Source organism: Ahaetulla prasina, chromosome 6, assembly GCF_028640845.1.
Source record: "Ahaetulla prasina isolate Xishuangbanna chromosome 6, ASM2864084v1, whole genome shotgun sequence".
Taxonomy (NCBI): Eukaryota; Metazoa; Chordata; class Lepidosauria; order Squamata; family Colubridae; genus Ahaetulla; species Ahaetulla prasina.
This window is the reverse complement of record NC_080544.1, coordinates 54,906,931-54,922,863: the sequence shown is the minus strand read 5'-3', so window position 1 is coordinate 54,922,863 and position 15,933 is coordinate 54,906,931. Positions and strand designations below refer to the sequence as shown.

General features: G+C 33.9%; 1 protein-coding gene across 8 annotated transcripts in view; it reads left to right on the top strand.

The window, feature by feature from the left end:
* The window catches only part of ADD3 (adducin 3), a 105,897-nt gene that overhangs the window by 66,120 nt on the left and 23,844 nt on the right, over positions 1 to 15,933 (top strand). The window lies entirely within an intron of this gene.

Below are 15,933 nucleotides of genomic sequence, written 5' to 3'. Positions count from 1 at the left end.
CAACCTTCTGACAAGCAAAGTCAATATGGGTTCACTTAACAACTGCAGTGATTCACTTAATAAATATGGCAAGAAAAGTTGTAAAATGGAACAAAATTCACTTAACAAATTTCTCACTTAGCAGCATAAATTTTGGGCTCAATTGTGGTCATACAGGTAATCCTCTTTTTACCTGCCTTTAAAAAGAACATAGTGTTCGTTAGGGAAGAGTTTCATAAAAACTTGATGAATTATATAATTAGGTAACTGTGGAAAACAAGTAGTACAGAGACAAATATAGTTTTATATTCTTTGCTCTATTAAACTGTGGAAGCTGTTGTCAAAATCTATCATTGATTTAGCAATCTCATTACACCTTTTTTTAACATGAAGATGTTTTAGGTGCAAAAGCATTTTAAAAACAATAAAAGTAAAATAAACAATTTATTAACAGATTTCTTAGCATTAATTTGTATTACTTAGAATATTATGTCATCAGAACTGTTGTAATTTTTGTAATTATTGTTTAATAGATTAATTTACTACTGGCTATCTTTCACAGTTCCTAACCCCCCCCCTCCCCAAAATTACCATTCCTGTACACCTGATAGCTTTTTATTATAATACACTTTCTATATTCTTTATTTTATTTGCCAAAATTTATAGTTTATTTCATTGTCAAAAGCCTGGGGGCTTATATAAAGAAAAAGTCAGAAAATGACATAAATCCTATAAATAATATAAAAAACAGACACAGAACACTATTAAACATTATATCATTAGGGAAAACATATTGAAATGATAAGAAAGGTTTAATTTCAATTTAACTTAAAAATAAAATTTATGGAAATCAGATCACTCACATATGGGAAAAATTAGTTAATTTGCCTTACAGTTACAGATAAGTATGATTCATTGAGTAGAAATCCTTTGCTGATTAGTATTTTAAGATTTTTTTGTACTAAGAGAATAAAAAGTCCTCTTATGTTTATGGTAGACTTATAGGTAATCTGATATTTTCACTGATTGAAGAGAAAATGTTACATGTAGTAGAAGAGTGCAGATAGTTTTTTGGTAATTGCAGCCCACAATTTTTAAATACTTTTTAAAAATTTGGTCACTTTATTTAAATGTTTATTATTCAGCAAATTTATTTAAATGTTTACTATTTTTAAATTACCCATTATTAAAAGGACATTTTTTGTAGAAGTGTTGAATTTGTAACAAAATTATGCATCCTGAAGACAAATCCAATAATAAAAGTAAAACAAATTATTTAAGATATTAATTTTTTAAAAAATACTTCTCTATGTGTAGATTACATGAAAAAGTAAGCCTTTCTAGAGGTCACTATAAATGGCAGTTCTGTATACTTCTGGGGAATGAGTTGATTAATAAAAGAGACTGTTAAACCTACCAAAGCCTACCACTCCTATTGAACTATCATGTTGATGCACACAAAAATATACTCCTGTGATTCAGTGGTATGATGTTGGCAAGTGGATAAAAGATTTAAGGAGTTAAAAACAGCACATAACGTATGAATTACAAGTCACAGGTTGCCTATTCTCCATATATAAATATAATACTGTACTTGGGTGTTGTGTTTTGGCTTTCATGATGTTGCAGTATTAAGCATGACTTAGGACCGGGATACCTTCGAGACCGCCTTCTGCCGCCGATTGCCTCCCAACGACCTGTGCGCTCCCACAGAGTGGGCCTCCTCAGGGTGCCGTCGACCAAACAATGTAGGTTGGCGGCCCCCAGGGGGAGGGCCTTCTCTGTGGCGGCACCAGCCCTGTGGAACGAGCTTCCTCCAAGATTACGACAACTACCCGACCTCCGGACCTTCAGACGTGAACTGAAGACTTTATTATTTCAGCGCACGCGACTAGCCTAAGAATAAAATGTTTTAGCATATTTTAATGGGGTTTTTATTGGTTTTTACTGTTTTAGTGACCAGGCCATGATAATATTTAGTTTTAACTGGGTCTTAATGTTTATTTATTATATTGTTTTAATATGCCTGTGAACCGCCTGAGTCCTACAGGAGATGGTGCGGTATATAAGTTTGATTAATAAATAAATAAATAAATAAATAAACTAAGATTGGGCTTTAGTCATATTTTTAAAATTCCACATCAGCATGATTGACTTTATGTGATGTAGCTGCTCAATCTATCAATCCAAAGTAATTCACTCCAGAACTGTCTTTCACTTTCACTCTCTTTCACTTTAAGATCTCCACTGTAGGGAGATCTACTGTTCCACTTAATGGAACTTCCAATCACAATTTGCATGTATTTTGAAGGTAGATTAAAGTAGTCCTGTTTCAACATGTCTTTGGGTTGAACTGATTTGGGAGTGTCATCATTAGAAATTAAAGGACATGAGTTGCAATTAATATTGTTGCTTATATTCATTGAGAGAGATTTTTTTTTAGCTTTTTCTCCGTCTAGATCTGTTATGATTGAGTTGGGATACAAATGTTAAATAAAGGAATAAAAAAAGTTTAACAGTTACCATGTTTTCTAACTGAGAGTTACACCAAATATTTGGATGAATGTTATTTCCTATTTTTTATTTCTTGAAACATACTGGTTTATTATTTTATTAAGCCATCTGTTTATGAGTCCACTCTTGGTTCATTGTTAGTTTGCATGGGATTATTGAATCAATAGAATGCGATCCATGTCTCACATGCATAATATTTTTAAAAAACCTTTTTACATATCTAACTCATAATTTTCACATTATTAAAATTAACCTCAACATTTGAACATCATTTATTTCACTTAGGTGCATTTTCCATGGGAAATGCTTATCTGTTCATTTTTTGTCTTAATTCAAAGTCACATTAGTGCAGCAGAGCCTGTTTGTTCATTTATTTGTCCCATTTATATATAAAACAGGAGGTTGGGATTGAATCTAATTTTTATAGCACAATTATTTGGTATGTTTATGTAGTGCCAAATCTAAATGACTCACAGCAGTTTGCAATGTAATACTCATAAAGTACAAAATAACAAGTAAAAACAATCTCAATTAAAAACCTTAAATCAAAATCAGTAAGACATTATTGATGCCAACCCCATCTAACCCAGTAACAATAACAGCCAGAGGCTCTATGAAAAAAATCTGTTTTGGCAGCCTTGAAGAACAAACTTGAGACGGTTATTATGGAAGAAAATCAGAGACCTTTCCCACTCACATTCTGTATATGAATATCAGAAAATATCATCTGGGACAATAGAAGGCAAGACAGTTCTACCTTGAAGAAACACTCCTTAAGATACCATTTAAATCAGTACTTTAAATTATCCAAGGAAATTTATTGGCAACCAATGCAGCACACAGAATATAGGTGTTACGTAGATAAAGCAAATCTCAACAGCGTCTGAAGTACTGCATTTTGTGCCAACTGTAATTTCTGAATAGCCTTTAAAGGCAGTCCCATAATAAGATGAGATGGGTACACACGAATCTAATAAATAATATAGTTCATTGAAGTTTCATCAAGTAGTAATGGGAGAGCCAGTGTTTTCTTTTACTCAACTGTAGGTGTTTTTTTAAAAGGCAACTGGACTTTTTTTTGTTTTTCTTGAAGATAGTTTGCTTCTTATCCAAGAAATTTCTTCAGTTCTTCAGAACCTAAGAAGCTTCTTGGATGAGAAGCAAAATGTCCTCAAGCAAAAACAAAGCCCAACCACCTTTTGAAAAAGCAACATCTTTGGGACAACCATCTCTTGGATGACTGACAAACTCCAGAGACATTCAGCTGTAGGGTTTTTTTGTTTTGTTTTTGTTTTCACCCAGTTCAATTGTGTTATCAGAATCAAGATTTGAAAAAAGAAAATAAATAGACCACAGAAACAGATCATAGACATAGCTTCCCAACTTTGGAGAATATCAGTCACCTATTCTTAAAAGCATACCTTTCAGTGCATTAGATCCGCAGATAATAGAAGTGAACAGCATTATGATATTCTGTTGCTTTATAAGTCCATACTTTTAGGAGCAGCTAATATGTATACAAGCAATAGTTGAAAGAAAATAACCTGAATTCTGGCAAATTTTTAGTAATTGTAATTTAGACATCTCAAATTGGGAATTATATTGTGTCCTAGGGGTCCTTCATACTTTATAAGGTAGATATTTTTCTACATGCATATATTTTGGCTGCTTTGAAAATCCAAATGCTTAAAAGGTAGGCTCGAACTGGGAAGTATATAGATGAACAACCACTATTTATCTGTAGAATAAAAAATATTCATATTTTTACTGAAGTCTAGTTCTTTAAGTTTTTCATTCCAATTAGCAATTGATTTGTATGTCAAAATAGGTTTGTTTTTTATTATTTCAGCTGCTAATCACTTTTCTTATGAATACATCAAAACATTTATTAAATGTCAACCTTCTAGTAATTTATAAGAGAACTGACTATTTTGATTGGGTAACTGGGATGGAGAAATTGTTTATTTCCGTGTTTATTTGGAATAACTTCATTTTAGATTATAAAGTTTCAGATCAACTATAATACCTGGTTAAAATAAATCATGACTCTAAAATAATTAAATTGGGGGGATTAAAACAAACAAAACATAGAATATGGGTAAAAAATTTAAAAGTTTAGGAATATTTATCAAAGTAAGATGAGGAACCTGACAATCAATTCCACCCATAGCTTGACTATGTAATTAAGTTAGCATGGTCTGACAAATTTGTTCCTATACCATTAGTGGGATGATTGAAAAATTGATTTACCAGTATTAGAAAATAGAACAGGGAAATCAGCTGAATGAAAATCATCTATATCAGGATCCCTAATACCAGGCCACAGCCCATTACCAAGCCTTGGCTTATTGAGAGCCAGACCGTGCAAGAGGCTGGCCAGCATACATGGCACGCAGTTTTGCCCATCTCAAGTTTTAATATCTAGAAATAAAGGTTTTTCTTCATATTGGAATTATAGATATTGCAGACTTGTTACTGACAGCATCTTTTTTAGGGAGTATAGGGCTGCCCAAATAGAAAACACACTGTGGAAAATAATTTAGACTCTCAAAAAATACAGACTTTTCTGACATATAACTACAGAAAACTGGTGTTAGATAATTGTATATCTCTTTAATTGTATTAATAATAGCATTATTGGCATAATATGCTGCGTTCCCATTAGCTACTCCAGGCTGCCAACCTTAAACTAGAGGAAAGCTTTGCTTCACCTGCACCAAATTATGTAATCTCTAAGGGGCTGTCCTATTTCAAACAAATGTTCAGCTTAAATTTCTTACTATACATTCTCTTGCACAAGTCAAGTCATAATATTTGAATTAAATATTTAATAATATAATTTTAGCTTAAAATGCTTTTTAAAAAGGGTAAATTAAAGGAAATAATTGTACGTATGTCTTTAGTATATATATTTGCAGATTATGTAATAGTTTAGATTCTGCATCTATAAACTTGTCAAAAAGGACAAATATTTTAGAAGTTGTAAATACACTAACTGGTGTTTGTTATTATTTCTCAGCCTAGATGTTTTGCCTTTGAACCAATTTTTTTAATTTTGTCACATTGCTTGATGTTAAAAGATGCTTAACAGGTTAAATATCACACGTACTAGTATAATGTAGCAAACTCAGAAATCTTAGCTGAGGCAATTTCTGTGAACTTTGGCAGTTTGAAATATAAACTCAAGGAAGGTGTTCTAGCCAAACCCTATTACGAATCATCATTAATAGGTAAGTGCATCCTCCAATGTTGGCTCCCTTTATAGCTACTGTTTCCAGAAACAAAGTTAGCAATATATAAATAGATTTTGATTATCATATATAATGATCTCAGTGAGGTAATTGAAATTCTTTTTTAAAAAATAACCAGTATTATTCTACATCTGATTCTTCATTGGAAAGTTCTGATCTTTTTTTGTGACCAAATTGTTTCCATTTATTCCTAAGTAAATGTTTATACAGCTAGGACATGCTAATATTTGTTAATAAAAAATATTTAAAGCTTGTTAATTAATTCAGTGATTTTGAAATGACAGTACTGTGCTATATCATCAGAATACTAATGTTCTACTAAACCTGTCAGTTAAGCATTAGGTGTATTCTTAAATATTGTATAATTATACTAAAACATTGATAGTAGTTTTTCAAATATAAATATACCCAATATGTATCATAGCTCAGTTACTCATTGATAAAATAATAACCCTGAATAGTTCTTGATTCTGAAAATGATTTTTATCGCAAACTGACATAAACTATACATGGGAACTACATATACTAAAAGCATTTGTTTAAGTTATATAGATTTTATTCATATTATTAGTTGCAATTTATGCTAATCTTAGCTGATCTTGAAAGAATTAAGCAGGGCCAAGTTAGAACTTGAATATCAAACGCATCAGAAGATCCCAGGCTATACACTAGACAGGAAATAAGGAAAGTATCCCTAAAGAAGATAATATAAATATATCATGGACATGTTCATGTGGAAGCTGTACATTCGGCCTATACCTTTACCTTTACAGGTCTGGATTAGTGCCATTTTTAATTCAAAATAGACCCTGTTCAGATAAGGACTGAAAGGCCACTCAACTTTTACAAGTAGCAACTGCTGCAATGTATTCTACTTCTGCCATACACATTTCTATGAACTATTTATTTATACCTGCTGGTTCTGTTAAATTTTCACATGAATACTTAAATATGTCACCAATAGTCCAGAGGACAAGAATAGATGTCGATAATAAATATATAAGATTAAAAAAAACATTTTATGTTGTGAACTACTTTTATACTATACAAACTATATTTGCATCAATAAATTGTAATATAATTTAATTAGATTTAAGATCTATTTCTCTAAATAGATACTAAAATTGACTCTTAACATAAATTATTTACATCAATATTACTGTGTTGTATTTAAGAAAAATTAATAACAATTTTAAATATATAAAATTTCTACTCAAAAGAAATATTGACCCTTCTCAAATGTATTGATGTTTTACTTTTTGTAATGCATTAAATATGTCTTGCTCATATGATGTTAGGAAAATCTTTCCAGTATCTAATTCAATACTATAGACCATTCTATTCATACAGTTGTGGAAGGTAAGAAAATCAACAGTGGCTCTGTAATAGGGAGGTAAAAAAGTAAATGAGTCCATGCGGATTTTACTCCACTAGTTGTTGCTGGCTCTAGGGTGCAGTGCTCATCTCTGTTTCAAAGCCATTGAGCTAGTGCTGTCCAAAAACATTTCCGCAATCGTGGCCAGCATGACGTCATAGAGTGCTGTTATCTTCCCACCAAAGTTGTACCTATTTATCTACTCTGTCAACCAATTGCTAGGTTGGCAGGAGCTGGGGCAAGGATGGGAGCTCATCCCATCACATGGTCCTTGGGTCTTGAAGCTGGGCTGCTGGCTTTCCCACCAACAAGTCCAGTGTCTTAACAGCTGAGCCACTGAACTGCCCTTCTGTAACAGGAAAAGGTCTGTGGATAGTGTTTTGCATGCCAATTCTGTATTAGCAGCCATGTTAGATTGAAAATGTTCCTAGAAAAATGTATCTTTTTAAAAAAACTCTGCTGCTTACCAAAATTTTGATACCATTTAATATCTTTGTTTTAATGATATGGACTAGAACTATGGAACGCACTTCTGCAAGCTTGTTCACCTCAATTAAAATTTACTTGGTTTAGTTTTATGTCATTTATGAATGCTGTAATGCTCAAAGTTCCTTCATGAAACCTATCATGGTCATTTATTTATTTTGACCAGGATTTTGTACTGCATTAATATCTTATTTTAGAATGTCATATATTTCATTGGTCAGTAAAACACCTTTCTACTTTCTAGATTCACAGTCTGATTGACCTGGGAGTTATCCATTTTTATCAAGGGAATGGTGAACAGGGAATAAACTTAATCTCTTAATTGAGATATGTAGCCCAAAAATTGCAAAGACAGATCTGGATTTGATTTCTTCATCTGCATGTGATCAGTTCACATTCCTAACATGTTACAAGCAGCTTGTGGTTCTGAAAACACAAGATCAGTTTTCAGTTGCAACTGCCGCTAACAGAATTAAACTGATTCTTCTATGTGCAATCATTTGGTCCATTATAAATGGAATTAATTGCTGATCTGTGCTAGCTATGATGTTCTCTTGCCACTTCCTTTGCAGCTGTGAAAGGCAAGGTTTAAAACACAGGCTGAATATATCCAGCTGTAGTAATTCAAATATTGATTCACTCATATTTAAATGTAAATGACTCATGAGTAATCTACAACATACAGTATAAGCTCTGCAACAGCTGTTGTGTAGGACAAACAGGCAAAAGATTTTAAAAGAACATCCATACACACCAACCAGCATTCAGAAGACACAATGAAAATTCTTTAATCTCACAACACATAGATAAAACAGAACCATAGTTTCAACTTAGAAATTGTGAGCATCCTAAACCAAGCCAAATCCAAAAATACCAGAGAATTCCTGGAAGCTTGGCATTTGGACAAATTAGCCATCAATAGACACAGAGAAATAAACCATAATTACACACCACTCAAAAGAGATAATAAAAAAACTAAGAAGTACATGATAAGCAGGAATTAACACCAGGCAAATAAACAGAAAACAATACCCTAATCAAGGAATTACTAAAGAGAAAACCACACCCCCATCAGCATTGGCAGGACAAACTATTGTAATAACTCACATTCACTCACACTATTGATGTTACCTAGTTGTGTAATAAAACATCCTCCAGCAAACAACCAAGAACTCAAAAGTTTAACTCTGTGCTACATATATTCTTTATGTTAGCTCTTACATATTTTAAAGTTTATAAAAAACAAATATCAGAGAAAAATAAATGTGGAACAAGAAACAAATGACTTTCTCAAAAATGAAAGTCAGATTTCAGAAATTATGCAAAAATAAGAAAACTTACTGTTTTCCTTGATGAAAATTTTATGGCTTTAAGTGGTATAAATAATTAGTATATTTGTTCTGTGACCAATCCTAATCGCAATGAAATGATGTTATTGTCAGTGGTAGGAGCAAGAAAATGGCAAAGGTCAGTTGGAGGTGGTGGAATGCAGGGCAGACAGTACAGGGTCACATGGTTGGCAAAGGCAGTAGAGCACAGAACGGCCAAAAGGGCAGAGATAAAGGGTAACATCTAAAAAAATACGTTTTGAGAGTGGGGAACTAATTCATCTATGATCACAGCATAATGATAGTACATATTTCTTTTTGTTTTTTAAAAGTTTTTATTTTTCACAACAACAACAAATTCTCATCAAACAATTATAATGTGCTGAAGTGGTGTTTACATATCTTCTTGTGCAATCTCAAAATAAACATCTCTTTCATACATATATCTTATATTATCTTTTCTAACATATCTTTCCTTCTAACCAGTGGTAAAATATTAATATTGCTTATCTTCTTGATCTCTAATTTCAAATGTCAATTTACTCATCTCTGCGCATTCCATTATCTTCCTAATTATTTCGTCTTGCAAAGGTAATTTCTCATTTTTCCAATTTTTAGCAAACAATCCTGGCTGCTGTAATAATATTCACAATCAAATATTTTACACCTCTAGTATATATCTCGGGAATAATTCCCAACAGAAAGACTTCTGGCTTAAAATCTTATGTGTTTTTTAATCATTTTCTCCAACCACGTGTGTGTTTTAGTCCAATATCTTTTCGCTTCAACACATGTCCACCACATATGGTAATATGATCCAGGTATCTGATGACACTTCCAACATTTTTCAGATTTATCCTTGAACCTTCTGGCAATTCTTGTTGGGGGTAAATGCCACCTGTAAAAATTTTATACAAATTCTCTTCGATTGCTGGGACAGCAGTCAGGATGGGGAATGACTCCTGCCTGATGACAACTGAGTCTGCCGGTTGAGAAGCTCCTCCTCTTCCTTCTGCTTCCCAGCTTTCAGACTGGGCAGTGGATCTATGTCACTTTTGTCAGGCATGTCAGGAATGTCCACTTTTCCAGATGTATTGCATCATTTTTTAAAGTAAATAAATAGTTGTTTTAGTCAGCACCTGCATTTTTATTATTTAGTTGTTTGGTGGACTCTTGTCTTGCTGCATATTATCTCATACAATCATATATGGTATATGACTGAATGAAACTTATGATTTCAAAGTTATAGAAAACAGACTTAATAACTTTTGACAGTCTTGCTCATAAAAATATATTTGTGGTATTATTTGGTTTGTTTGATCATAAATACATCTATAATCAGTTACATATAAAACCAAAGATATTGATTTATTTAGCACCCACCTCTCCATTCAGAAACTAAGAGAGATGTAGATAATGCCACCTCTTCTCCTGTGATTTAGTGAACTTTTCTAGCTAAGGTTGGACTAGAACCTGACATATATCTGACATTTGTAGTTTTTGTAAATAGAGGAAGAGAACCTGTCCAAAATGGTGCTGGTAAGCCTATTTACATGTTGACGCATTTCAACAGGTTTCAAGGAATGAGTACTTGTGCTGTGTTAGATTATATATTTATGCCATACTACTATTCCAATCTTATTGCAGTGTATTATTGTAATAGAGAATGGCCTCGTTTCTTTTTACAGTGCATTGTACAATTAATGTAATGGGCAAAATTCTGCTCTAAATTTGTGGTTCAGTCTTTACTGACCTTAAACAAATCACATATTTATGAGGCACCAGACTCTGAGTGAATTGCATTAATACAACTATACATATTTAGTGAAATTGTTTATACTAAAAATATTTGGTATGGTTGTTAGAACACTTTTAATGTAAGAAGAAAAAAAGGAGCCAAGAGAAAAAAACACAGACTGGCACAAAGAAATAATATTCCCAGTGTCCTTATTACAACATTTTGACCTTGAATATGGAAGGTCTTTCCTAAAAGAATTGAAAATATACCTTGTGTTCACAGCAGTCCTGTCTGAAACTTTGGACAGTCTTTTTTCTGCTACTAATAATTCCAGCTGTGTTGAGAGTTGGTTCTACTGGTCTTCAAGATGAGATGTTGTCAAATGAACTCTAGGTGGCAGTATTTTGGTGGAACTTTTGTTTTGATAATACTGTTAACATAGATGACCTGAGTTAAATATTATGTGAACTGAGTAAAGACAAAGAACTCCAAGACTTGCACTATAAAAAGAATTGTGTAAATAGTATAGCAATGTCATTTGAGATCAGTTGTTTGTGTAAACGTTTGTAAAATCTGCCAGTTGTTGTGTCTGTCACTTCAGTTATTTATTTTAAATATTATTTAAACTTATATATTTAAACTTAGGCTCTAAATAGTTGTTTTTCTTAAATTTTTAAGTAAGAATAAACTTACCATGAAATCAAAGAAGTTTCAAAAATTGTATTACTTCATATGTAATTCTACATTTTTGGAAATAATGGAAAAAGTTGGAGAATTTTTTTAATATTATATAAGGTGGCATGAAAAAATATATAATTCTTAATGAATCCCATATACCCAAACAGTAAATTTACACCTAATGCATTGTTTGTGTTTCTTAACTCCAAGTGAAAACTTTTCCTTTTGCTCCAAAGGGAAGCTTTGTAGAGAGTGAAGCAATCTGATCTTGATTGTGTAAAAGAGGCTAGGAACTAAAAGGAAATATTTATACATTGCCAAACTCTTGGCCTCCAAAACTGTCTAACTAAGACCAAATGTATTGTGCATTTTTTAAAATACTGTGTCATAGTTCTCTCATGGAACCATAGAAACGGGCTATTGCTCACAAGAAAAGATTTTTAAAGAGTTCCATGAGTACAAATTTATATAAAAATGAACACAATCAATTACAATAGCCAGCTAAATGTAAATACAGAGAATAACTACATTTTTCTAGCTTTCACTAATCAGATATTTCAGAATACTACCAAGTTAAAACAAAACATAAATATTTTTAAATGCTCAGTACAGCAGTGCAGCATATAATGCAATAGGATTTATATATGCATCGTGTGTGTGTGTGTGTGTGTGTGTGTGTGTGTGTGTGTGTGTGTGTGTATTTAATGCGGAATGTTGACATCAAAGTCCTAGCTGGTCCTTTCCACTTCAGACATCTTTTCTCTATCCATCTGCTGATGTTTACTTATAAACAAGCCAAGTTAGGAACAGTGAGCATAAGCTAGGTCATCAAAACCAAAACACTATAACCAGCAGTTTCAGTGCAGCAGCACAGGGCAGCTTATGCTGTCAGCATTGCAGTAGAACCTTCCTATCCAAGGAGAGGAAAATGCCATCTCTGAAAGTTTTTCAGTTCTTTGATTTATAAGTATTTTAAGGTACAATCTGAATCTTTACACATTTTGTATATCTGCTGCATCATATAATTGATAGCTATGTTGTATGCATAAATTTAAGTATCCATATAATATATCTACAATAGTAGATAGGACGAAATGTTTCATGTAAAGAGCTGCACAAAAATGATCACAATACAAGGCATTTTGTTGCCTAAAATAAAGCTAAATTGATGTGTCCCATTGATTATTCTTCAAGTAATAGATGAAGAAGAATTATTGTAGAATTTTACTTCAGCATTGAATCTTAAATTCTGACTGTGATGTTTCATATAACATTCATTTCTGAAACAGGGAAGCTGCTTTACTAAAATGAAACTTCATTAAATCTCATGCAACTTTTAATGAAACTCAAACAATTCAGTTTTCCTGCTGCACTCTCCAATCCAATTTAGATAAATAAAGTACAGATTTAATGGCTATTATCCAATCCCAGGTATTCTCTTCCTGAAATTTCTTGTAAATATACAGGACAAATTCCATAATTACCAAATGCTTGAGTATCTCTCCTGCAATTTTAAAAAAAACCTATAGATTGCTATACTGAGCTTCTATTTGTTTAATGTGTGTTATGTCTTAATTTGTATCTGTCCTGGCATTTATGTTGCTAATGTAAGCTTGATATTTATTTTATATTTAGATATTATTTAATATTATAAGGTATATCTGAAAGCAAGCCTTAAAGCATTTTTTCTATAAGTATAGAAGTCAAAAATGACTTGACCAGTCCTCACACTTATGTCCTTTGTGGTATAGCCACGTTTACCTGTTCAAAATTCAGACACTTTGCAACCGGAATGTATTTGTGATAGTTGCCGTGTCCTGGAGCTATGCAATTGTCATTTGCTACGTTATCAACTACCTTTGGACAAGCTCAGTCAATGGGTGAAGCCAGATACACTTAACAACCATGTAATTTACTTAAAAATTGCAGTGCTTCGCTTAACAACCATGGCAAAAAAGGCAAAGTCGGGCAAAGTTCACTTAACAACTGAAATTCAGGTTCCAATTATGGTCCTAAGTCAAAGACTATTGGTAAATCTATTGGTTTAGCTGAGATTAGTTGAAATTGACATAATTAGCAAGATAATTTCTATTATGTAGAAAATCAAGAATCTCTTTTACTGTTGTGCCAAGTGTAGGCATGGAAAATAGATGTTACCAAAGAATGCAAAGTCTGCTGGCAAATACTTTTTGCTTAGGACCATTACCCAGGTCGTTAAGACTAATGGGCACACAGTTAGGATCACACCCACACAGGATGCTACAAAACAGCTGACCAATCTGCAAACATCAACTCCATCAACCAATCAAGATGTAACAACACAGCCAACCAATCCGCTTACAGCAACAAAGCCAGCACTCCCCAACTCCCCACCAGTATTTATAGAGATGGCAGTTCCGACCACGCTTTGCTCACAGAAGCACGAAGCCGAAAGCACCAGCTTGAAGATGATGAGTGAGACCTCGTTGAAACGTCACCAGGATACTTTCAACCTTATACAGAAAAAGACCCGAATATGCCAAGACCTACCTACCTACATATATACATACTGTTGTGACCCAGGTTCCTGGACCCGGACTCCTGGACTCGGATGATTCAGAAAGTGAGGGAGAAGACCTGGCAAGCCCTGCTTCTCTTGGGCCCTCTCCCTTCCTGGCACCCACTCAAAGGGAGGAGGAGGGGCCGGCAAGGCCTGATTCTCTCGAGCCTTCTTCTGATTTGGCAACACCCCAAGAACAGTTTTGGAGTGATGCAAGACTGCGCAGACGTGACCGGCGCGCGCAGCAGAAGCAGCATTGGGATAAAGCCAAGGAATGATGGTCATGTAGTGACATCTGCAGAGACTATAAATAGGAGGCGGGACTTCCTGGTTTTTTGTCTTGGACAAAGCAATGAATTTGCGCGGGCAAACTGTATCAATGGAGGGAAGAATATATTCGTGAGTAATTCTGGCCTTATCTATAATTTCCTCGTTATCTCCAGAAACTTGGCAGGCCCGTGGGTAGACGTGGCCAGGACATTTATCTATGTAAATAAAGTAGAAGAGGAGGCCTTTGACTGACTCTTTGTTGGGAGTATTGGGGGAGAGAAACAGAACACATACATATATATATTTGTTTTCTGAGGTTTTTGCGGGTGTTTGTATGTAGGTCTTTGGTTATTCGGGTATTCTGCGTAAAATTGTAAGTGTCTTGGCGACGTTTCAACGAAGTCTTGTCATCTTCAGGCTGGTGTTTACAGCTTCGTGCTTCTAGGAGCAATGTGTGATCGCAGCTGTTTCTTCCTTTTAACTGCTAGTCGGGGTTTGAACTGATTGGTTGGGAGCTTGGCTGTGTTCTGATTGGGTACAGGTGTGTTCTGATTGGTTGGGGGTTTTGGCTGTGGTCTGATTGGATGGTGGTATATTCTGTTTGGGTGGGTGGGGGCACAAAATATGCCAAATATGCCCATATATATATTTGTTTTCTGAGGTTTTCGCGGGTGTTTGTATGTAGGTCTTTGGTTATTCGGGTTTTCTCCCGCGTAAAATTGGAAGTGTCTTGGCGACGTTTCGACGAAATTTCATTCGTCATCTTCAGGCTTCAGCTTCGTGCTTCTGGGAGCAATGCAATTGCTCCCAGAAGCACGAAGCTGAAGTCTGAAGATGACGAATGAAACTTCGTCGAAACGTCGCCAAGACACTTCCAATTTTACACGGGAGAAAACCCGAATAACCAAAGACCTACATATATATATATATATATGTATACACACACACACACGAGAGAACATTATTCTGTTATTAAAGGTAAGTACATAATATAATAGCCAGTCTCATAATGGAGACTCAAATAATTGATTTCAAGGGAATTAGAAAAATTCTGACAAGTTTCCAAAGCTGCAGTAATTATTTCATGAATGCATATGAGAACTTTTAGGAATAAGATACTGTCTATAATGTGTGATAAGGAATAAGGGAAGGGGTTAAGGTAAGCCTAATAAGCTGCATTTCCTCAACTTCATGCTCCCATGATTAAGAAAAATGTAGAGCCTTGTTTTAAAAAGGCCTGTTACCTGCAGGATTCAGTCATGTGGGAGGGAAAGGAGGCAGAAGAAAGATTTTTTGCTCCTGAAATATCAAATTTTGCTCTCCACAAAGAAAGACAAATGATTTTCACTGAAATTTAGTTTTTTAGACATTTGGTGAAAAACAATCTAAACTGAACAGATCTGTAAAATGTCTAGAGTATATGTACAGAAATTGTTGTGTTTACTATTTTTACTTAAAATTGACTTTCCTGGAAGTTACAGCATTCATATAATGAATTCATATTCATATAATGTTTCACTGATGCCAGGTTTACGGATTTCCAGCAACATGTAGTGGAATTTTGGGATCAATATTGTAAGTGATCTCATCAAGCCTTCAATGGGCCAAGCCAAACATAAAAAACCCTTTTAATTTTGGGAATGCTCCCTTCTTTAGTGCTCTACTATAATTTATATAAATCCCCAGCCAGGATGTCACTCTAAAGGTAACTATACTATTTGACACACGGTAAATGTTTGTTGAAATAGCAGAAAATGAGAAAGAAACAGATAAAT